The sequence below is a fragment of the Macadamia integrifolia genome, unplaced genomic scaffold (genome assembly GCF_013358625.1).
Source record: "Macadamia integrifolia cultivar HAES 741 unplaced genomic scaffold, SCU_Mint_v3 scaffold385, whole genome shotgun sequence".
Lineage (NCBI taxonomy): Eukaryota > Viridiplantae > Streptophyta > Magnoliopsida > Proteales > Proteaceae > Macadamia > Macadamia integrifolia.
In genome coordinates, this window is record NW_024869887.1 from 242,994 (window position 1) to 269,081 (window position 26,088).

The following is a 26,088-nucleotide window of genomic DNA, read 5'->3' on the forward strand; positions in this document are numbered from 1 at the left end:
TCAACTTTTTAACTCTTCTAATGGTATTTTTTGCTCTTCTGATCTTGGTGTAGAGATGGAAGAATGAAATAACTTAGAGGGGGGTGAATAGGTTATGGTAGTAAAATTAAACATTTTCGATTAATAGTTCCCAAATGTGATTATAAATTAAAACTTGTGGAATAATAAGATAGACACAATCATACAACACCAAGGTTTGTAGTGTTTTAACTCAACTTGAGTCTAGCCCACTCCCTACAAGTTCCACTTGTAAGGTATTCCACTACCTCTCCCTTTCAGTTTAGTAGGTAGGGAAGAAAACCTTTATAAAATATTGTTTAGGACAAGAGTATCCTTACAATCTCCTTCAAGGTAGAGAGGCACCTCTTACAATCCCGTTTTATGGTGTAAGGACACCTAACTCTTTTTAGGATAAGAGGATCCTTACACTATCCTAATCACATTCTAGGAAAATGTAAAAGCAATAAAATAAACAAGTGGAATAATATTGAGAGACCATAATTTTTGAATACCTGGCTAGATAGACGAGCATCTGACGACTTTCTTGGGAAATCCATTTTTCAAGAAGCGAGCTTTAGGAAAGCTGGACATAACCGAATTACCATGCTTAAAGTTACATGCTTGCTTGTAAAGCAAGGATTTGTTGACATCTCTGATTCTACAAATGCGTAAGCCACCTTCTTCAATAGGCTTGCAAACTTGGTCCGATTTGACAGTCACAACTTTAGATGAGTCAATATCCCCTGTCCAAATGAAGTTCTTCATCCACTTTTCCATTTGCACTATTATAGAAGAAGGCCACCAATAAATGAAAAAGTTGTGAACTAGCATACTAGAGATGACAGAACGGACAAGCTACACCCAGCCTGCCATAGAGAGAATTTTACCTTTCTATCCCGAGAGCCTTTCCCTAATTTTGTCCATAGCAAGCAACATAAACTAACTTTTAACTCTTCCCTTGAAGATTTCAACCCTAGGTATTTTGTAGGTAATTTACAAGAAGGAATTCCCATGGTATCAGTAATGATTTGCTTCTTGGAAGGATGCATGGGCCCCATAAAGAGCTTACTTTTGTCCAAGTTGATAGTCTACCCCGAAAACTCCTGGTATTTTCTTAGGAATTGATGAAGATGAAAATATCATCAGTAAATAATAAATAAGTTGGGGTAGGCGCTCCTCTGGGGCCTCTCAGAGCCTTGATTTCTTTCTTGAGAAGAAGATGCTTCAATCCTCTACAAAGGATCTCTTCAGCTAACATAAATAGAATCAGGGATATAAGATCACCTTTCCACAGACCCTGTTGAACTTTGAAGTATTCAACAGGTCCTCCATTCAGAAGAATGAAAATTTTGGAGGATGACAGAATCTGAAAAATCCAGTTCAGCCAAGTATATGAGAACCCAAAATTTCTCAAAACTTGGATAATAAAATTTCAAGAAATTGAATCAAATGTCTTCTGGATGTCAATTTTTCCCCTAATCCGCCACCTCTTATAGAAGAGTGTATAATATTTTCCATCTCAGAAGTCAGGGCTATATTATTGTGGTTGAGCTTTCCCTTCTGGAATGCACACTGCTCGTCAGATGTAAGCCTTGTAAGAAGAAAGGATAATCTAGTTGCAAGGATTTTTGAAATAACCTTGCAAATAAAATTACCCATACAGAGAGGACTGAACTTGTCCAAAGTCATTACACCATTCACTTTGGGAATCAAGGTTAAGAAATTGTTGTTCAAACTCGGGTGCATCGAACTTGTAACAAGAAATAAGGATCTGCATTTTCAAAGTCCCTTGATATGATCTCCCAATAGCATCTAAAAAAGTACCCTGAGAAGCCATCCGGACTAAGGGAGCTGTCAGGGTCCAGGTCCCAAACAGCCAGCCTAATTTCATTTGGCCTTGGGATCGCATCCAGACTAAGAAGGTCCACTTGATCAATGAGCCTAGGAATGGAATCAAGAAAATCCAAGTGATCCATCAAAGGAACACTTCTATGAAAATCTTCATAAATACCAATCATGTTGTTTGCAATTTCATCTCTGTCCGAGATAATCGAGCCATTACCTTTCTTAACTCTTCTAATGGTATTTTTTGCTCTTTTGATCTTGGTATAGGGATGGAAGTGTTATACTAGTGAAATTTAAACCTTTTCGATTAATGGTTCCCAAATGTGATTGTAAATTAAAACTTGTGGAATAATAAGAAAGACACAATCACACAACACCAACGTTTATAGTGGTTCGACTCAACTGAGTTGAGTCCACTCCCTACAAGTTTCACTTGTAAGGTATTCCACTAGCTCTCCCTTTTAGTATAGTAGGCAAGGAAGAAAACCTTTACAGAATCTTGTTTAGGACAAGAGTATCCTTACAATCTCCTTCAAGGTAGAGAGGCACCTCTTGCAATCCTATTTTATGGTGGAGAGACACCTAACTCTTTTTAGGATAAGAGGATTCTTACATAATCCTAATTACAGTCTAAGAAAATGGAAAAGAACTAAAATAAACAAGTAGAATAGAATTGTTCGAGTTTACCATGTGCAGTGCGTGCAAAAATGAATATGCAAATATATGATTGAATGCACCTTTTGTAGTCTCCCTTGAGTATAGAGTGGAGAGGAGACTTTACTATAATTCTTGAGTTCTTGAAGAACGTGTTTGACTTTAGTCCATGAACTCAATAAAAGAATTGTTGATCCTCACAAATGACTTTGATATGATTGCTAAGAGCTTTCTTAATTGTTATTTATTAAAGTCATTAGTGGGGTATTTATATAGGCAAAGACTAGGATTAATTAGGATAATGAGATCACCCAATTTGGAAGGAGAATAATTTCAAATGGATGTTGCTGCTTCCAACCCGCAGTTGCTGCTTCCTAGTCCAGTTGTATGAAACTAGCCATTAGACTCAAAATATAGCCGTTGGGGGTCTTTGATGGTGAACCGGCAGTTGCCACTTCCAACCAAAAGTTGTTGGTTGCTCTCTGTGGGCTGGTCAAAACACAATCATTTGATCCAGAATTGATCCGGGTAGCCAGTTCAATTGTCGGTTAAATCCAAAAGTTGCCGGTTCCATCTGGAAGTTGCCGGATGGCTTCTGTTTCCATTTTTTGATGGAAAAACCATCACAAAGATCAAGCAGCAGTTGCCGGTTACATCTAGCAATTGTCAATTGGGCTCTATTTTGTGTTTTGACTGCCTGGCAATCACACAAGAGTGTTAATATGCCTTGGGTTGTTTTCATGTGTCTTTTCCATTATTAAAATGCATGAGTGCATGAGTGTACTACGTGAATGTGTAAATTACAACCTAATCTAGAAGTCATTGAATTCTTCAAGTCTTTAAGATTCTTTAAGAGTCTTCAATTTGATTTTTCTAATCTTCAATTGAAGTCTTTAATCAACTTCTAATCTTCAATGCCCATATTACGTCTTTGAGCTTCAAGATGTGGTCCCTTACATGCTGCTTCAATGATGTAATCCCTTACACGATGCTTCAATGATGTGATCTCTTACATGATACTTAGAGAGATGGTTATTAGAGCATTACTTGTTTGTTATCATCAAAACCATTATGGAGAAGGATATTCCCAACAATCTCCCCCTTTTTGGTGATGACAAACAAGTAGATTAAAGAATGAAAAATAGTTAAAGCAAGGCATTCATTTGTTTTAAGCAAAAGCATTTATTATTTAATCAACCATATAACCATATGGATCCTTCTCCCCCTTTTGTCAACAACAAATATGGGTAAAAATAAAGAAATGTATTCGTGTCTCCCCCTGAGCATGTGCATATAGAATTTTATATAATAGCGACAAGGTAGGCATGGAGTATGTAAAGAACATATATAACCATAAAGCATCACTATTTTACTTATATAGAAAAGAGGTCCATAACAGTACATTACAAAAAGTGCCATACTTAGGGCATTACATAAAAAACAACAACAACTAGTTTGCAAAGAAAATAAAAAAGAGAGACTGTAAAGGCTGCCGCTCAGTCAATGTTGAGAGCAACAAGGATCTCCTGAGTTTTCTTATCAATATGAGCTATGATGTGTGACTCCATCTCCTCCAGTTTCTCATCAAGTATTTCCTCAGTCACAGGATGACTAGAGGAGCTTCTTTCTCCTTTGGAAGTAGAGTGAGGATTCTTGATTCCCATGTGATGGATGGAGTTGATGTCAAAGGTGGCTTTATCCTCTACTATATTTTCTCCGCTGAGATCGACTCCAAAGTGGGAAAAAATTTGTCCCAACATCCAAACATAGGGAAGGTTGTTGATGCATCCTTTACCACCGGCGTGAATCATGTGGCGGATAATGAAGTAAGGAAGGTTAATCTGGAGTCCTCAAAAATGTAGTAGGTGACAAAAGCCTAAAATGGGCTAACCGCATCTCGATGACCACTCTTTGGAAGGATATTGAGTGAGACAATGTATTATATAATCTTCCCATAGACCTTGTCATGATCCATGAAGTCCTTGTGATCCTTCTTGGTGATTAGGTATTTAAGATGTCTAGTAGGAAGAATATTGAGTATTTCTCCCAATTTTTCAATCCCAAACTCAATGTTGACACCCTTGACCATACTCTTAATCCTAATGTTCTCCTCATAGCCTTCAACCCTTAGGTTGCAATAGAAGAGTCTAACAAGTCTTAGGTAGCATCTAAATCCACATTGGAGTATTCCAACCCAACCAAGAATACCAAAGTAATCTTCCAGTCCAAAGGTTTATAAGGATTGAGTATCAATATCCTTACCGGTCTCAATCTTGCAGTTCTCAAACAAGTCCCACGATTCCAATGCTTCTGTGGAGATGAAATCCATCTCAGTCCCTGGTCTCTTCTTGCTTGCATGAATCTTCTTAGGAGCCATGGAGATGAAGAAGGTAGGAAGAGAAATAGGGTTTGGAGAGGAAAAAGGTCAGTGATTTTGAGGAGCTAGGGTTTTAGGTAAAGAGTTTTAGGGTTCTCTGATTTCGTTTGGAGGAAATGAAGGATGAATAGAGGCAAAGGAATCCCTTAAAAAGGTCATAAAAAGGCCGGTCTGATGGGTTTAATTTGCAAATCCGAGACGAACTGGTAGTTGCCGATTATAAGCGGCAAGTGCTGGTTGGTATAGAAAATTTGATTTTTGAGCATTTTTCAAGAATTTTTCAGATTTTCAAGTGAATAGGGGTTTTTCAAGTATGAAAAGGCAATGAATTTATCCAAAAGGATTACATATGCCAACTCCTTCCTTAGAGTACAAAAAGGGTCTTCACTAAGGGGTTTAGTGAAAATGTCAGCCAACTATTTTTTAATTTCGATGTACTCAAGAGTGACATCACCGTTTTGTATGGTATCTCTTAGGAAGTGATGACATTTGTCGATGTGCTTGGCCCTTGAGTGTAAGATGGGGTTCTTACTCTAGTTTATGGCAATTGTGTCATCACATTTGATTGGGCAAGCATCAAACTTAACTCTAAGATCTTAGAGTGTTTGCTTCATCCAAAGGATCTGAGCACAACAACTTCCAGCTGCAATGTACTGAACCTCGGTAGTGGAAAGAGCAATAGAATTTGGTTTCTTTCTAAACCAAGAAACGAGGTAGGAGCCAAAGAAATAATAGGTACCACTGGTTCTTTTCTTGTCAATGTGGCATCTAGCAAAGCTAGCGTCTGAGAAACTGACAACATCAAAAGGTTGATTTTTAAGGTACCATAACCCAACATCACACATGCTTTTTAAATATTTAAAAATTTATTTTACCATTGTGAGGTGTGATTTCTTAGGATCGGATTGAAATCGAGCACACTCACATATACTATACATGATATCCGGTCTAGTAGCCGTTAGATATAGAAGGCTCCCAATCATGCCTCTATATTTAGTAACATCCTCAGAAATACTGTCTTCGTCCTTGGTTAATTTCAAGAATGTGCTCATCAGAGTATCTAAAGATTTTTTACTATTAATGTCAAATTTCTTTAGAAGCTCCTTAGTGTATTTACATTAATTTATAAAAATTCTATTATCAGATTGTTTTATTTGAAGTCCAAGAAAGAAGTTTAATTCTCGCATCATACTCATTTCAAGCTCATTGCTCATTTTGCTACTGAACTCAGTACACATACTCTCATTAGATGAGCCAAAGATGATATCATCCACCTAAATTTGAACTATGAGTATGTCATCCTTCAAGTTCTTCACAAAAGGGGTAGTGTCAATCCTCCCCCTTGAGAAGCCACTTTCTATTAAGTAGGTGCTTAATCTCTCATACCAAGCTCTTGGAGCTTGTTTAAGGTCATAAAGGGCTTTCTCAAGTTTAAAGACATGGTTTGGAAACTTTGGGTTTTCAAAACCAGGGGGTTGAGCTACAAATACTTCCTCTTGAATATAACCATTCAAGAAGGCACTTTTTACATCCATTTGATATCATTTAAAGTTCTTATGGCATGCAAAAGCTAGTAGCATTCTAATGGATTCTAGTCCTACTATAAGGGCATAGGTTTCATCATAGTCAATTCCTTCCTGTTGGTTATATCCTTTAGCAACTAGCCTGGCTTTGTTCCTTACAATATTACCATCTTCATCTAGCTGACCCACATGGCACCAATGATGGTGTGGTGGTCAAGTTTTGGAACTAGTTCATGAACCTTACTTCTTTCAAACTGGTGAAGCTCTTCTCTCATGGCAACAAACCAATCACTATCCTTAAGTGCTTCTTCTATGTGCTTGGGTCCACTCTTGGAGATAAATGCAATGTGGTTACATATCTCATGAGATTTAGATCTGGTTTGGATTCCTTGGTCCAAATCTCCTATTATAGCATCTAAGGGATGGTTCCTATGGGGTATGATGTCCCAAGGTAAAGATTCTACTTTTTTATCAGAAACATCTTTATCTTTAGGTTCTTCAAGAGAAATAACATCCACTTTATTCTTTAAAACATCAATAGTAACATCATCATCATCAATAAGAGGTTCATGCATACTAATAGGCAAAGATTCATCAAATTTAACATTCATAGATTCTTCAACCATTAGAGATCTTTTGTTAAAGACTCTATATGCTCTACTATTGAGGGAGTATCTTAAGAATATCCCATCATCAGATTTTGCATCGAACTTCCATGGCGGTCTTTAGCATTTAGGATGAATTACTTACTACCAAACACCCTAAAGTAATCTACCTTAGGTGGTTTACCAAAGTATAGCTCATAGGGAGTTTTGGAAAGTAGGGGTCTAAGAATAATTTTATTTAGCACATAACAAGTAGTATTAATGATTTCAGCCTATAAGGATTTGGGCAAGGAGTACTCATTGAGCATGGTCCTAGCTGTCTCTTGTAGTGACCTATTTTTCCTTTCAACAACCCCATTAGATTGAGGTGTCTTAGGAGTGGAGAAGTTATGGTCAATGCCATGTTTGTTGAAATATACATCAAATTGATATATATTGTCAAACTCTCCTCCATGGTCACTCTTGATAGAGGTTACTTTACAGCCCTTCTGATTTTGTAATCTTTTGCATAAGGTTACAAACTCATCAAAGGCATCATTTTTATTTCTAAGAAATATAGTCCGAGTAAATCTTGAGTAGTCATCCACAATAACCAAAGTATATGATTTACCATTTAAACTAGAAATATTGATAGGACCAATCAAATCCAAGTAAAGGAGTTCCAAAGGCCTTGAGGAAGAAACAACGTTCGTAGCCTTATGGGATACCTTGGTTTGTTTGTCCTTTTGACATGCATCACAAAAATTATCTTTATTGAACCTGATCTTAGGAAGATTTCTAACAAGGTCCTTGGATGCAATTGTTTGGATTAACTTGATATTTACATGTCCAAGTCTTCTATGCCATAATGAGGACTCACTATGGTTAGAAACCAAGCAAGCATTCAAGGAGCTTGTTTCTTCTAGCATGCATACATATATGTTGTTCTTTCGAGATCCTTTTAGGATTAGATCATTATTTGCATCTTTTACATAGCAGCGTGATACATCAAAATCTAACTTATAACCTATTCCATATAATTGACTCATGCTAAGTCAGTTATAGTTTAGGTTTTTGGCATAGTATACATTTGAGATAGAAATGCCGCTTATCTTGATTTTTCCAATTCTAGCAATTTTCCCTTTGCTGTCATCTTCAAATAAGACCCATCCTCTATCATAGTCCCATAGGCTTGAGAATAAGTTTCTGTTGGATGTCATGTGCTTGGAGCATCCACTGTCAATCACCCATTCGGCTTGTACTTTATTCTTCAAGCAAACCTACAATAGAAGATCAGTTGTACATTAGTCCCCATAATCTTATGGGTCCGTCATTGTTAGTGTCAAATGTCCCAATGGGGACCCAAGTGGTCTTGTATCTTTTAGGTCTTTGATACAACCTTGGGTTCCTTTGAGTCCTTTGAGATTCATATGATCCATAAGACTCTTGAGATGTATAGGACCATTGAGGTTTGTATTTCCCATAAGGTCTATATGACTCTTGAGGGTAGGTTCTGTTCGATATTGTGTCCATCAAAGCCGGTTTAATGTAATGAACTAGTTCATTTCATAAATAGATTATTTTTATTTTATCGCATATGATTATAAAATGCATCTGTGTCCATAATTTGTTTAAATTCAGTCACAACTAGGGTTTGGATTGGGCATCCATATCATATGGTTGTCGCATTACGTATGACCAGACATGGTGATGTCGGGATATGATGCGAGCACACAAATTGTGTGTGTTGGCGAAGAGTCCACTATGTCGTATCCCACATGCATAACTGCCTATGCTAATTAATGGGATAAACATAATGTCACATCTATCTTAAGCCTGAGAGATGATATTCACTGTGTAAATGAAATGTACAATTAGACATAACAATGACAGAGGTCCAAATTGGACCAACGCTGTTTTGTTGGCTGTGCATCTATTTTGCATGAGTAATAGGTATGTCAACAAGGTAATCATTGTCCTTCTAGGGGAACACCAATGTGGGGTTTCAATGCATGTCGTTGGATTGGAATTAGAGCTTTGTACTATTTGTGAAATAGTTCTAAGATTGAATGTGTTCATAACTTAACCAATCCCGTCATTTACATGCGCACCCCCCTTGAATTATATACTATGGCATAAGGGTATGGCAGTAATTTCATGTGTCCCTAATATTCCATAATAAGGGTGTTGGTCAGTGGGGATACTTGGGTAATTTCATATTTACTAAATACTTGATTTTTCTAATCCTATCTTAATAAGGTAATGATAGGATTGGATTATCCCTATTAGACTCTGCCTCTTCTCTTTCTTTGGAAACATGCAATATGGTCCAGATAAGATTAAGTGAATTTGGGAAAGAAGAAATTAGGGTGACTCTTGGGAATTTGGATTCCAAATTAAGTAGCTTTGATTTTGGGAAAGAAGAAATTGGCGTGACTCTTGGGAATTTGGATTCCAAATTAAGAAGCCATGATTTTGGGAAAGAAGAAATTATGGTGACTTTTCGGAATTTGGATTCCAAATTAAGAAACGTTGATTTTGGGGAAAAAGAGATTAGGGCGACTCTTGAGAATTTGGATTCCAAATTAAGTAGCCTTGATTTTGGGAAAGAAGAGAAAAAGGGTGAACCTCTTGTGTTCATAATAAACACCCCCCCTCTCTCTCTCTAAAAAATACTCTAGTCTCTTCTCTCTAATTTTTCTCTTTTCTATGTTTTTGACTATTCCTTCTCCAAAATGAAAAAGAGATAGATTGGTTTTGAAAAATATTTTTTACCATTGATGTTGTACTCAAAAGCTTGTGAAGTTTTGGAGTTTAAGTCTAACTTAAAATTCTGGACCAAAGCTTGTCTTTTAACAAAGAGGAAGAACCATTGGCTGTAGGAGGAGTCACATTTGAGGCTCTCTAATCAGGTATATTTTATTATATTAATTATTAGTTTATAAATTTTGGTATAAACTTCTTTTGATTGATGAAATTGAATGCGAAAGAACCTGATTTTCATTTCCGCTGCGTCTCAGGTATGGTTTGGGATCTCCAAATCCTATTAGTGGTATCAGAGCCCCAGGCTTTCCCATTCAATTTCATCAATTTTTTTTATTCTAATTTACAATCATAGAAATTTTTGTTTGAATGGGATTGAGATTCCTATACCCTAATTGGGTTTTGGAAACCCGAATTGGGAAGGCTAATGTGAGAAGTCTTTCATCTAAAAGGATTTTTTTTTTCGTTAGAAAAAAAAAGAGAAAATAACAGAATACATGTATTACATATAATGATATGTATACATATATAAATATTAATGTGTCATATATGATGATACATGTACATATATAATGATGTATGTAAATTTGTATATAAAGACGTACAAATTTTGATTGGATTTCTCTTTGATCAGATTGTTAGCCTTGTATTATTTTCCTTTTGATTATAATTTTTATAATTTAACACATGTAATTATGGGATTGGCTTTAAATGGACATGGATGGCATATTACATGATGATGTGATTTTATACATGGGATGTATGTAATATATTTGCATTAAATGTGAATGGTCAGGTGCATTAAGGAATTGATATAAGTTTCTTTTATCTCCTCTCTTTCTCACTCCCTCCTTTCTTCTTGAGAATATGTACTCCCCTCCCATGGGCAGCCCAATTGGTGGGTTGGTTTCCTATCGGAGGTTTCTTATTTGATTATACCAAAGTTTATCAATGTAATTATAGAGGAGATAGATTTTTCCCTTTTTGTGATGATGATGATCCTCACTTTGATTCCAAAGCAATAGCAAGATGATGATCACAGGCTTTGATGGAAGATTGAAGATTGAAGATTGAAGATGATTAAGACAATGTTTGGAGCTTAGAGACTACACCTTGTGCATGCAAGATGCACTCTTAATGCAGCCTTTAATTTAATTTATGCATAACATATAATTGCATGAATAATTTAACATGCACCATGTCATGAAGATGATAACTTTATTGGAAATACTTAGGAGGCCATGAATGTGAAATTCTCTCTGGTATACAAGACTGGTTTAGTCTTACGTTCTCTGCTAGCCTCTTTCAATTCCTTCTGCATGACATACAAGCTCAGTGAGAAGGAGTTGCAATTGGCTGAACTTGCCCAAGCATTGGTAGAGGCAGAGAGGTCACTTAAAAAGGAAAAACCAGAGGTGAATACCACAGAGAAGAAGAAGTCTGCTTCCAAGAAGAAGCGGAACAAGAAAAAGGGCAACAAAGGGAATACTTCCCTGAAGCCTAATCCTAGGAACAAGGTGGGCAAGAAATCTGAAAAAAGAAATTGCCACTATTGTGGAAAATTGGGTTACTAGAGGACGAACTATCGTGGTTACCTGGCATCCATTAAGATGAAGAAGTCAAAGGAAGACAAGGACGCTTCAAAGGAAGGTACATATGATGTCAATGTCCTTTATGAGTCTGTTGTGTCTATTGAACCAGTCAATTCTTGGCTAGTAGATAGTGGTTCTACCATTCATGTTTGTAATATGTTGCAGGGGTTTAAAGAGACGAGGAAACCAGAAGGAGAAGAGGTGCATTTACTTATGGGCACCGGAGCTGAAGTTAAGACAAAAGTTGTTGGAACTTTTAAATTAGTTTTTAATTCCAATGTTTTAGTATTAAAGGAATGTTATTATGTACCCTCTTTTAAGAGGAAGATAATTTCCGTTTCAAAATTAGTTTTGGATGGATATCATTTTCCTTTAATTCTAAGTTAATTATTCGTTTTAATAATTCTTTTTTGGCATCTAGTCATTTACGAAATGGTCTATATTTTTTGGATAGCCCTATAAAAATGAATATTGCTACAAACATTGATTTGAAACAAAAACCAGCTTCAGTGAGTCCAACATACTAGTGGCACTTGAGATTAGGTCATATCAATTCAGACCGAATCAATAGGTTAGTTAAGGATGGACCCTTAGAAAGTCTAAGGGTTGAGCCATATCCAACCTATGAGTCATGCCTGCAAGGCAAGATGACTAAGAACCCTTTCTTAACAAAGGGAGAAGGGCCACAAATCTATTGGAACTAGTACATACTGATGTGTGTAGTCCCAAAAATGTTGAAGCCAGTATGGTTTTGAATATTTCATAACATTCACTGATGATTATTCTAGATACAGTTATATCTATTTAATGCGTAGAAAATCTGAAGCCTTTGAAAAGTTCAAAGAGTTTCAGGCTGAGGCCAAAAGGCAGTTTGATAAACGCATTAAAGCCTTACGATTTTTTCATGGAGGAGAACATCTATCAGATGGATTTAGAGACTACCTAGTTTCATAGGGTATTGTTAGTCAGCTATCAAACCCTGGAACACCACAATAGAATGGTGTTTCTGAAAGACGCAACAGGACCCTATTGGACATGGTCCATTCTATGCTCACTTATTGTGAGCTACCTCTTTCTTTTTGGGGATATGATTTAGAAACAGCGATATATATCTTGAATAGGGTTCTTAGTAAGTCCATCCAAAAGACACCCTTTGAACTGCGGAAAGGGCGAAAGCCCAACCTACAACATTTAAGAATCTGGGGTTATATCGCACATGTGCGAAAACAAAAGATGGACAAACTAGAATCCCGTACTTCAAGATGATATTTCTTGGGATATCCCAAAGGCACGATAGGCTATTACTTTTATGACCCTGTTGATAAAAAATTTATAGTAAGTAAGCATGCTACTTTTCTAGAGGAAGAGTTCCTATTTAAGAAATTGGAATCAATAGTAATTCATGAGATACTAGATAACTCTGATAATTCACTTGCGGTAGTGAGACCAATCGATACACCCACTAAATCCACTACACCTGAAGAGCCTCAAAGCAGTGGGAGGGTTGTAAGACCTCCTACTCGCTATTCCCTCTTTACAGAAGAAGAGAAATCAGTGGAAGTGTTCCATATGGTTTCAGCAAAATCGGATGATGATCCGCTTTCTTACTATAAGGCACTTAATGATGTGGATGCTCCTCAGTGGCTGGAAGCTATGCACTCTGAATTAGATTCAATGAAGTCTAATGAGGTTTGGACTCTAGTTGATCCGCCATCCAGTATTAAACCTATTGGCAGTAAATGGACTTTCAAGAGGAAGAAGGGCCCTGGTGGAAAGGTTGAACGACTCTAGGCAAGACTGGTTGCAAAAGGTTATACACAAAAGGAGGGTATTGATTATGCTGAAACTTTTTCACTAGTGGTGATGATGAAATCCATAAGGATACTTCTTTCAATCACTGCAGACTTTGACTATAAAATCTAGTAGATGGACGTTCACACTACGTTTCTGAATAGGTTTCTTGAAGAAGAAATCTATATGCATTAGCCAAAAGGATTCTCTTCTCTTGGGGAAGAGAAGTAAAGTATGCAAACTGCAGAGATCCTTTTATGGACTCAAGCAAGCTTCCAGAAGTTGGAACATCAGATTTGATCAATCGATCAAATCGTTTGGCTTCGATCAGAATATTGATGAACGGTGTATTTATAAGAAATTTAGTGGGGAGTGTTGGTTGTTTCCTCGTATTGTATGTGTTCGATATTTTACTCACTGGGAATGATGTAGGATTTCTTTCATCAGTAAAACAATAGTTATCATCAATTTTCTCCATGAAATATTTGGGAGAAGCTAGTTATATCCTTCGGATCAAACTTGTTAGAGATCCCCAAAGGAGTTTAAGTCTAACTTGAAGTTCTGGACCAAAGCTTGTCTTTCAACAAAGAGGAAGAACCATTGGTTGTAAAAGGAGTCATATTTGAGGCTCTCTGATCAGATATATTTTATTATATTAATTATTAATTTATACTTTTTGGTATAAACTTCTTTTGGTTAATGAAATTAAATGCGAAAGAACCTGATTTTCATTTCCACTAAGTCTCGGGTATGGTTCGGGATCTCCAGATCCTATTAGGTTCTTTGGGGCTGCCTATAGGACCTTTTAATAGAATATCCCCTTTGTGATTGGGGTCTATATCTTGGTCTAGGTTCCTCCAGAGGCTTATATTGCCTTCTTTGAGGTGTGTAGTAGTAGGCATGGTTTATCTTGGTCCTAGGTCTCTCATTTTGAGAGATTGTGGGCTTTTTCTTCTTGGTATTACATTGTCTTGTTGAATGCCCTGTTCTCTTACAGAGGCTCCACTTGACATAGGATGTGGATGCTTGATTACCTTCACTCCTTCTTGGGTTCTCCTTTTGCTTTTCTTTTCTCTTTGATGGGTTTTTTCTATTACCCAGTCCTTCTCTATCATTATGACATTTCCTTTGAGATCCAAGAAGGTTATCAAGGTTCTTTTGTCCTTAGGTAAAGGTGCAAAGAGTAGAGTTTAACTTTGATTTCTCTTCCACAAGTTCACTCACTTTGGAGGTCAAGGCATCCACTCTCTTATTAAGTGTATCAACTTCTTTTTCAAGTTTATGTTTTTACATTTCTAACTTAAGACTCTCTTCATATAAATCCTCGAAGGCTTCTTAAAGTCCTTCGTTAGAGTCATTTTCTAGAGGTTCAGTTTGAGTTTGCTAGCTTACCTCTTGTTCTTTATCTCCAAGAGCAATCAAGGCTAGGTTGGTAACTTCTTCTTCTGAATCACTCTTTTATTCATCACTTGAATCCCATGTGATAGCATATGCTTTCTTCTTTATTTTATGTGGGCATTCAGTTTTGAAGCAACCAGGTTTCCTACAATGAAAACATACTACTTCTTTTTTGTTCTAAAGTGACCAAGTTTTCTGTAATCAAAACATACTACATCCTTTTTGTCAGATGAAAATTCTTTAGTTTTGCTTTTAATCTTACCTTTCTCACCATAGGATTTGTCTCTATAAGTTTTGCCTTTATATGACATTCTTCCCTTCTTCTTGAGAAGCTTGTTGAATTTCCTTGTGATGAGTGATATTTATTTTTCTATGTCGAAGTCTTCCTCATCATCATCATCATCACTTACCTCTTTAATGCTTTGAGAGGATTTTAATGCAATGGTCTTCCTCCTTACTTCTAGAATTTTCTTATCAGCTTGTAGCTCAACTTCATGGGTTTGTAGAGAACCCAACAAGTAGTCTAGAGAGATCTTCGTGAGGTCCTTTGCTTTTTCAATTACGGTTTTCTTAGGTCTCCATATGTTCGGTAGAGATCTTAGTATTTTTCTTACTTTTTTCACATTGGTGTAGGTTTTCCCTAGATTCTTAAGACTATTTACAATGTTGGTAAAGCGAGTAAACATCTTAGAGATAGTTTCATTTTTATACATTGTAAATGATTCGTAAGTTGAGACTAACTTATCTACTTTTCATTCCTTCACTTCCTCTGTGCCTTCATGAGTAACTACAAGCATGTCCCAAATTTGTTTGGCTGACTCACATGCTATGACTAGATTGAATTCTTCTTCGTTGAGAGCACACTGGAGAAAGGTGATTGCCCTACAGTTGTATTGGATAAGGGTAACATCATCGGCCATCCATTCCTTCTCTTCCTTGAGTACCATCTTTCCTTCAACTTCTTTAGTGATGATGTATGATCCTTCTTCTATGGCTCTCCATACGAATATATTATGATTGTATACAAAGTTCTTAAATCTGTACTTTCAAAAAGAAAAATTTATCCCATTAAAGTAAGGGGGTCTTAAGGTATTCATGCCCTCTGGTGGTCCTTGGGATGTGGCCATGGTCTTTGACTCACGTTAAGACTAAAATAGTCCTAAAACTTTTGAGATCCCGCTCTGATACCAATTGAAATAACCTAGAGGGGGTGAATAGGTTATGCTAGTGAAATTTAAACCTTTTAGATTAATGGTTCCTAAATGTAATTGTAAATTAAAACTTGCAGAATAATAAGATAGATACAATCACACAATACCAAGGCTTATATTGGTTCGACTCAACTTGAGTCTAGTCCACTCCCTACAAGTTCCACTTGTAAGGTGTTCCACTAGCTCTCCCTTTCAGTATAGTAGGTAGGGAAGAAAACCTTTACATAATCTTATTTAGGATAAGAATATCCTTACAATCTCCTTCAAGGTAGAGATGCACCTCTTACAATCCTATTTTACGGTGGAGAGACACCTAACTCTTTTTAGGATAAGAGGATCCTTACACAATCCTAATTACAGTCTAGGAAAATGTAAAAGCAATAAAATAAACAAGTGGAATGGAATTGTTCGAGTTTATCCCGTGCAGTGCGTGCAAAAATGAATATGCAAATGTATGATTGAATTCATCTTTTGTAGTCTCCCTTGAGTATAAAGTGGAGAGGAGACTTTACTGTAATTCTTGAGTTCTTAAAGAACGTGTTTGACTCTAGTCCATGAACTCAATAAAAGAATTGTTGATCCTCACAAATGACTTTGATATGATTGCCAAGAGCTTTCTTAATTAATAATTATTAAAGTCAATAGTGGGGTAATTATATAGGCAGAGACTAGGCTTAATTAGGGTAATGAGATCACCCAATTTGGAAGGAGAATAATTTCTAATGGATAGAAATTTTCTCAATTGGCAATTGCCGCTTCCAATCGATAGTTGCTGCTTCCTAGTCCAGTTGTACAAAACTAGCCGTTAGACTCAAAATATAGTCATTATATAGCCATTGGGGGTCTTTGGAGGTGAATTGACAGTTGCCGCTTCTAACCGAAAGTTACCGATTGCTCTCTATGGGCTTATCAAAACACAGTCATTTGATCCAGAATTGATCTGGCTAGTTGGTTCAATTGCCGATTAAATCCGACAATTGCCGATTCCATCTGAAAGTTGCCAGATGGCTTCTGTTTCCATTTTCTGATGGAAAAACCATCACAAAGAGCAAGAGACAATTGCTGGTTGGGCTCTGTGTTATGTTTTAACTGCCGGACAGTCACACAAGAGTGTCAATATGCCTTGGGTTGTTTCCATGTGTCCTTTCCATTATTAAAATGCATGAGTGCATGAGTGTAGTGCGTGTATGTGTAAATTACAACCTAATCTAAAAGTTATTAAATTCTTCAAGTTTTCAAGATTCTTCAAGAGTCTTCAATTTGAGTCTTCTAATCTTCAATTGAAGTCTTTAATCAACTTCTAATCTTCAATGCCCATATTACATCTTTGAGCTTCAAGGATGTGGTCCCTTACACGCTGCTTCAACGATGTGATCCCTTACACGATGCTTCAATGATGTGATCCCTTACATGATACTTAGAGAGATAGTTATTAGAACATTACTTGTTTGTTATCATCAAAACCATTATGGATAGGGATATTCCTAGCCAAGAGTTTTGAATTTTTGTCCCCCTTTTTCAGCCATCTTATTCTTGATTTTTCAACCTATAATTTCTCATGATTTTTTAGGGCCACCAGATAAGCAGATTTCGCATCAGTTTCTTGCCTATATCGATCATCATCCATACCTTCCAATTCAATTTGGGCTTGAATCTAATCCAAGACCTCTCTTGTTCTGACCAATTCTTGCTCAAAATTCGGGAATGTTTCCCTAGCCCAAGTCCTAATGATCGGTTTCAGTCTCTTCAATTTCTAAGTAAGAACAAAAGTGGGAGGGCCAGACATTCTTTGATCCCATGAATCAGAGACCAGCTGTAGGAAAGAGGGGTGATCCATCCAGAATTTATGGAAGCGAAAGGGGAAATTTTACGGCTTTGGACAAGCCTCTGAGATGATAAGAATAGGGTTGTGATCCAAAAAATCCCTTTGAAAAACCAGCTAAGCACAGTCCTGAAAGTGAGTCAGCCATTCCTCATAACAAAAGCCCTTGTCAAGAACAGCAACAACATTGCCTCTCCTTCCATTGTTAGACCAAGTATATTTTGGGCCCTGAGAGGGCAGCTTGATCAAGCTACAAGAATCAACCATTGCTTCAAACTCTGCTACCGAACCAATATTGAAAGATCCAGGGCCCCTCTTTTCATGGGAAGCCAAGGTAGCATTAAAGTTTCCTACTACAAGCCAGGGTTCAGCCAATATCGACATTGATCGTAGCTCCAACCAGAGGTCTCTTCTAGCAGCTCTAAAGTAACTAGCATGAATTGAAGAGAATAGAATTGATGTGCCTTTCCAATCAACTCTAATAATGATTTGCTTATTAGAAGAAGAGAAAATAGCAGGTTTAGGAATACCTCTTCTCTAAAGCAGCCAAAGATAAGGTGGTTTGTCTCTCCTAAAATTACTTATGAGATCGGCTTCAAATCCTAACTTACTAAAGTAGCGAGCAGGATAAGAATAAGGGATGATTATAGGCTCTGCCAGGCATAAAATATTTGGGTTCTTATCACTAATAATTTTTCTTGAGGCCATACGCACTGAGGACTTTCTAAAACCTCGTTCCAAAATAGGACCTTCATTAGAATTTTTTTAAAGAGGAAATTCAATCAGACCACTTGGTCTTCTCAACTGAAGTAGCAACTCCTTTCTCTCTTCTTCTTGTTTCAAGCTCGACAGCAGCCAATAGCTCATTAGCCAATGCAATCTCCTCATGGAGGACCTCTACAGCCCCCCCCCCACATAAAGAGGTGGAAGGAATGGAGGTGATGACATTTTCAACTCTAATAATATGATCCTGAGATGGAGGGCCAGAATCGCGCAGAGAATTCAAAACATGTGATGATCGCCCAGATAAGGAGTGGGGTGAAGTTGACCTGGATCCATGAGAGGATCCATGGGGAGATCCATTAGAAGATCCGTGGGAGAGTCCAGAAGAGGAAACACGGCCAGCAGGGACTGGAATCACGATTTCAATATTTTTGTGAGAAGGGAAAATATTTTAATTTTGAAATCCATCTCCTAATATGGAAGAAGATCGGTTTCCTATCTGATCAGATTATCTTTCCTTACTTGTAGCTGTTGAGTCAGAGTCCTACGCAACACCACCACCTTAAGAGGGCCTATCATCCCCATGAGTGGCAACAGCACCACCGTCATGACTGAAATGCTCTATTTCCTCAGTTCAGACTTGGGCTTCTTCATGAATAGAATTTGCGATAGGATGGTCCATATAGACAGCCCCAGGAATCCCTTGTGCCTTTGTTTTCTTCTTCTCCTCCACAAGTTTCAAAGTTCTGCAATCAGCAACTGAGTGCCCTGATTTCTTGCAGTAACCATAGAGCCTTAGGCTATCTTCGTATAGGATCTTTTGTTTAAACAAAAAGAGCTGTTGTGTTCCTAGCTGGCGGTGCTCAACATGTATCTCATCAATTCGATTGGATCCTACCTCTGCCTCGACCTGAATCCGAGTATTTCCACCCATCAAAACAGCAGTGGTATGCTTATCTATGGTCATAAGGCGACCGACCGCTTTTTCCATTGTCAAGAGAATTTTCTCATGCCAATGTTCTAATGGAAGGTCAGGGAAATGAATCCAGACCGTCTTAGTAACAGTCTGCTTTTCATCGATATTGAAATCCTACCTCCACTTTTGGAATCTCACAAATGACCACTAACCTTGATAGAGCTTCTAGGCCAAATAAGAGACATGTCAGATTCAAGCTCAAACTAAAAGAGAATGAAGCCTTTTCCCATCTCTGATAAAGAGACCCTTCCCTTCAAATTCCATGACTCAGATGCCCCTTTTCATATGAAATCCAAAGAGTTGAATCTGAAGTTTTCCCTACCGATAAGTGCAAAACAAAATCACTCTAGACATTCTTCATATGCCTCTTGTTGTATAACAACCTTAGTCAAGGACCCTACGTGAATGGGGTACCTCTGGCAATCCTCTTCCCACCACCGTGGATAAGGAGGGCTTGGGTCGATTGGGAGGTGTAGTAGGTCTGTTCACAGTAGTCTCCTGTTCCACCACAGGATTCACCACCGTCGGCCTCAGAAAATCAGTAATCAGGGATTTCCAGCCACGAGCTATCGGCGGATCTCTGATAGGGTCTTGGGCAAGCCCAAGTTGGACATCCTCACCAGAGTTTCTCTCTCCTAAACTTTCCATCCCTTTTGTTATCAGGCCCAATTGAAGTGGCTCATTCACTATCTCAGAGATTCTACCAGGCAAGGCTGTGAAACTCATAAACCATAATGGTGAAGAAATACCCAGACTGGTCAATATGGATCAACTCAAGAGATATTATGTCTGAAAGGGTGAATAGCCTGAACTATGCTAGACCTGATTCCTGTCAAGAGATACGTAGGCAACTTAACATGTGCAAGTGTGGTCTCAAACATCTAAAGGTAATAAATTTGTTCCTAAATTAATAATCAAGGTATCTAAAAGATCATCAAAGCTTGCGTCCCCCAATAATCGCCATTTGGCATGCAAGACCATTAGGTATCTGTCTTTCACCTATGGTCCTTTAAATTCCTATCTAGAATTTCACCCCCTAATAGTCACCACCCAACACCAGTATATCAAGGCCAGTTCATTCCCCATCCTTGACTAGTCAAAAAAAAATATATAAAAAGAGTTTGATGCAAAAATTGTAAAGGATTGATTGTGTCAATAGCTAATGAGTGATACTTGACAAATCATCACATCTCCTTTTGTTTGTGATGACTGCAGGAAAGGTCATGGGATCGTTGGAAGAGACGTTGAGAAAATGGACCTTAGACATCAACATAAGGGCACCAGGACTACTGGAATTATGAATATGTCAATCCTCAGTCGGATCGGGTGTGTAAAATTAAATCACCATTTACTCCAGCAGCTGCCTCAACACTGGGATACCAATTTTCATGTGTTTCGGTTTGGATTAGTTGAGATCTGCCCAACTCTCGAAGAATTCTAAGTTTGTATGCTATCTCCACCCAAGGGCAAGTTAATCCAACCATCTTTGAAGAAATATTACTTAGACGAAATTCAGGACTTCTTCGAATGGAAAGAGGAGGAAGTGAAGCTATTCGTTAGATATAGGAAGATTGACATTTTGAAGGTGGCCAAGATCTTTGCTCAGTATCTATCATTGGGAGGAATCTATCAACAAAGATCACAGGATCCTTATCTACTTTGCATGATAGCTCGCTATGTTCTCCGAACTCCCGGACGTGGTGCACCACTTGTTCTGGTAGAAGTGGTAAAGCAATTGAAGAAAGGTGGTGATATCATCCCTACGGTCCTTGCAGAAACACTCAAGGGATTTGATGACATGAGTCATAGCCATAGATTCAAACTTGATAATTATCAAGGAAGACTTGCTATTTTCGAGATTGGGCACCTCGAAAAACTGAAGTTGACCAAGCTTTTAAAAGAATGCCAACTCGAAGCTCTTTGCTACCAAGATAAGAGGGAAATCCCATAATTCAAGCTTATCATTGATTGGGAGGAGTACTTGTAAGGAAGAACTATATGGGATATTACATGGAGGAGCCCATGGTGGCCACAAGAAGATTTTCAAATGAAGACCCCTGGACACAACTATGTTAGGTTAATGGGATTGACTCATACGTCCTTTTACTTGCCCACCTACATCAGCCGACATTATGGATTGAAAGTAGAGGTCCCAAGAGAGTTGGTGAATTTCTACCCACCCCAAGGACTAGCTCCCAACCTTGTTACCTACCTATCTTGTCTGTGGTAGGAAAGTTATTTTCATTCTATGTATTGAACTTGGTAGTGAAATAGTGTGATATTTGGACTTTCATGTTATTCCGATTATTCTAATGAAGACTTGAGTTGTGGAATTAATCGTGCCTAAATATTCAAATTCATAAATAAATTTGTCTTTATGTCACCAATAGATCTTCATTCATGAAAGGCCAAATCTGGTAATACAAAAAGAATAACGAATAAACATGGGGAGGGAAAAAGAAATAGAAAAAAGATATACATGTATTTGTGCTTGTAGGAACTACAAGAACAGATCCCTAAGAGTCAAAATCCTCGTCTAAACCATACTTGGGGTCACCCTCATGGAATGTCAAAGAATTGGTAGGTGTCAATTCTGAATTCGCCAACCTCTAGGATAGATCCTGAATCTGTGTATGCTGCTGGACATTCTCCTATTGGTAGGGGCAGACTTGGCTCTATAAGGCAGTAATCTTTCCTTCCTAAAAAATATAAGAGATGGTCAAGAAAAAGAGTGATAAATAGGAAGGAAAAGATTAAAAAAAAAAAAAAGGGAGAGAGAGGATACCTTGTTGATCACCACCTCACACAAGCTCTGGTGCATCCTCCTGATCTCGGTGTAGACCTCCAGAGATACCTGAGGAAGACCATGTTAGCCAAAGAAGATCAAAAGCCAATCAAATAAGGGATGGTTAGATACTCACACAGTCAGATGGAATAGGAAGCCTAAGAGAATCATCTCTGTCGAGTCCCCGTTCTAGAAGATGAGGGATGCTAGGATTGGCTATATTAGGATAAGACCAGCTTAGGAAGCAATAAAAGGTAATGGTAGCCATCCTGAGGGATCCACCCACACCAGTAGAAGGTGTTGGGTCCCGATTGACACTGAGAGGGGTGATGAATCAGTGTGCCAAATATTTTTTCATTTTCCAATTGTACCCCTAATGTGGCAATCACTATTTACACTTCAATAGCATAGTCTACTGATGCCGCCCAGAGCTACTATGTGTACTACTGATCATTCTTACTGTTGCACGAAACTTACTCACATAGCCTGTATTACTACTCAGAGCTATCTCATAAACCTCACACAGTAATCACTGTCACATACATACACAGTCGTATGCACATCCACACTGCACCACCAAGTGGTCAGTTCTACCAAATGTACACACCCATTCTGTAGCCAAGCACTCCAATCCACAATATAAATATGAGCATACACATCCACAACACAAGAAATACATGCTTCGACTAGTTGCCTACATACACGGAGTAATACCCATTGTCGGGCTTAGCATTTACTCATTACTAACTATGAATGCACCCATAGCCAAGGGAATGAACACATTCCCAGTTTCCACCAACGACATACAATGGCTAGGTCTTCACCCTAGTTTTCTCAGAATGATCTGAGAGGTCACACCCATGGCAAATAAGTTTAGGTAGGTATAACTACCAAGGAACACATAGCCCTGTGTCCAGTACCCACTGAACACAAATAAAAAATAAAGTTCGGCTTATAACAATGCCCTATAGTGAAGCACTAATACATGCAAATTTCCTCCTAATAGACTACAACTATCACTTAGGTATTTTATCAAACATCTTGCCCACAATGATTTATAATAATGAAAATTTGGCAAAAGTGAGGTTACCTTGGCAAGGAGTAACTGTCGGAGATGCAATAAAGTCAATCTACACTTGATGCGGACCACAACCACGTTGTCTCAGTGCCGTAAATGCTTCCCCGATTGGCACTTGGGTTTCTTGAAGCAACTCACAAGAACCAAATTCTAGGTTCTTCTTCTTCTTCTTTCTTTTCTCCTTGTATTTACTTTCATGGAACAACAATAGCATTCACATTCACACGCACAATCCTCTCTCTTTCTCTACTTCTCCTCTTCTAGTCTTCCTTGTAAATAAAGCTTTAATGGAAAAATAGTATTCTCAACAAGAACCATCAAAATCCATTAATTGGATTTGAGAAAATCTTTCTTGAGACGCATTCAAGACACACACAAAGGGAAAAACTTCTTCTCTATTTCCCTCTTCTTCCTTCTCTTCCATTTTCTTTTTCTTTCTCTTGGTAACAACCAATAGATCTTTCTACCTTGGTTTCCAGCAGCTTCCTAAGCCTCTAATGGGGGCTATGGATCAAGTGCAAGAGGATGGAAGTCTTTCATTCAAACCCTTAGCATTCCATGAGCTTTAACTCATTTTTCTAACCACCTCAGCAACCCCTCTGCCTGATTTCTTCCCTCTAGTGTGTAGAGCTTGGAGAGATGAAGAATCTCCAACTTAAGTCACCCAAATTGGAGTTAAGATGAGGGAGATATGGCCATTCGAAGTTGGACCAACCAGATCACTCAAAATGGAATCTTCAGAGGTTGGCGTAGGCTACGCCGGTGGCACGCACGACAGGGGCGAAATCTAGGCCATCGGATTAATCCAAAATCCACTTTTAATCTGATCCGTTAAATCATTCAAACTGCTAATAAATCTTAGCCACAATATTAGAATAACCGAGTCAACTGATGACGTCAGCATGATGCAGGCGCTAACATCGTCAGATACGTTATTGATGCTCCATTGGCTACATCAGCACAAAATACGGTGGTTTTCAGCTATCTCTCATGAAGGCTGAAACGGATTATAGCCATTGGATCAAGATCTTTAGATCTGGTTTAATCTAGATCTCATGAGATCAAATTAAATGTCATCTATCTGCATCCCTTTTTGCACATGCATAACACTATAGCACACTTGATCAGGTGAAGCGCCAATCCATTATAGCTAATATACTTCATCAAGCGGAAGTCTCATGTAAGCATCTTCAATGCTAGCTCTTACACGAAATGTCAGATCTGAATTTGACCGACGTGGCTCAATCTGAGTTGTGTATTAAGGATCCCTCTGATTCTCTTATATACACATAAGCCCCTACCTTCATATTTCCAGTACTAAACACCCCTTATCAACTAAGACCTTCAAAATCTCAAAATTGCATAAAAGCCCCTAAAATTTTGAAATAAAATTCTGGAAAATCCACCCAACACCGAGAGCATATCTGTTGATTTTTCGGTTTGGTTTTTCAAACCGGCTTCACGGAAACACATGTAAATTTTTCATATGATATCCGATCGAGATGAAATGAAGTACGTTAGAACCGTGACTAGACGCTCTACGACTTTCCAGAATATCTAATCACCTGACTCAGCTATGTAAAAGGACCAAAATTCCCCTAGACATTTTTAATGATGCATCTTCCTCATATGGAATCGGAACACGATGAAATCAAAACCGTTAGAAAAATAGAATTTTTTTGTATTGTTACATGGAGAACACTTCTTTTAAAAAATTCATCTTCAATGCTGAAATTTTCCTCGACTGCCACGAATGCCATAACTTCTTCATACGGTATCGGAATGCGACGAAATCAGATGCACTGGACTAGATAAATTATAATATTTCTTTTTATGAAGAAATGGTCTTCTAAAAATGTCATTTTCACTACCAAAAATGCCCTGAACCAATTTTGTCAGTTTTGACCCAGAAACCCGCACCACCTACTAAGGATATATCAAACCACTCCATACATACCATGCGGCTATATTATCTCATCAGTGACATTAGACACTGACACATCATCATTTCCATCCATGTCACCCAAACTGGCCATGTCATCACTACCACGTGGCCGGGTTGCCAACAATTACAACCATAAAACAACAGAAGGTTCAGCTTGGGATGGACCAGCAGCGCCAACCTATGACTGAACAGTAGAAGGATCCACCCGCCGTGTTCTCCCCTAAAAAAACATCAATCAAAGCCAAACAAAAGGAAATTGAAACACGAAGATGATATTCAAGGAAGAGCAACATACCATTGGACCACTGGGACCAAACGGGGTACAAACCATCTCTTCCTCAAGGAAGGCCTCGTAATCCCTATCTTGGTCTAAGAAAGAGTCATCCCATGTTCCTCCGGCCAACCTCTTGATCTGATCCTCAGGGATGTGCTCCGAACAATGCATGGTAGGTGGAGGAAGACAAGGGGAAAGGCATGTGTTAGAATCAAACCATTGGGGTGTAACCCGCTCACCTAAATACCAAGCATGGCCTCATATACCCCTGAACAGGATCCAGTTCTCTATTAAGCACTTGGCCTGAGTAACTTCATCAAGGTATGGAAACCTAAGATGCTGGAATGGTCTCCAAGTAACCTACAAATTCGAGAAAAAGTAAGTATAGCACATGATAGAAGGAAATTTAATGACACCTTTATAAGACCATATAATAGAGAACGAGCAGTGGTCCCTAGAGGATGGCACCGGCCCCTGAGTACTCAGCTATATCCTCATTTTGTGGCTATAAGGAAAGGCGATGCTTGAGGTTCCTTCAGTGTGGGAGCCATAATCTCCAAATGCTCGTAACACCAGGGCAGATTTGAAAAATCAAAATAAGGAAATGCAACCAAATGAAAGGAAATGTTTACAAAGATGAGAGACTACGTAGAGGATGTAGCCCACCCCTTTGAGGCCCCGATCTCCATATGATAGTAGGTCCAAAGTCCGTAGAAGGTATGCATAGGTGGCCCTGCCCCAATCCCA

At 38.2% G+C, this 26,088-nt stretch overlaps 1 long non-coding RNA gene across 2 annotated transcripts; it reads left to right on the top strand.

The window, feature by feature from the left end:
- The first annotated feature begins 9,593 nt into the window (after positions 1-9,593).
- On the top strand, positions 9,594-11,741 carry LOC122068412. 2 transcript variants are annotated; one of them, XR_006137110.1, is made up of 3 exons: positions 9,599-9,895; positions 10,766-11,396; positions 11,504-11,741. It is a non-coding gene; the product is annotated as an uncharacterized LOC122068412 (long non-coding RNA). The 2 variants fall into 2 exon arrangements; XR_006137109.1 differs by having other exon boundaries at positions 9,594-11,396.
- Positions 11,742-26,088: the final 14,347 nt, after the last annotated feature.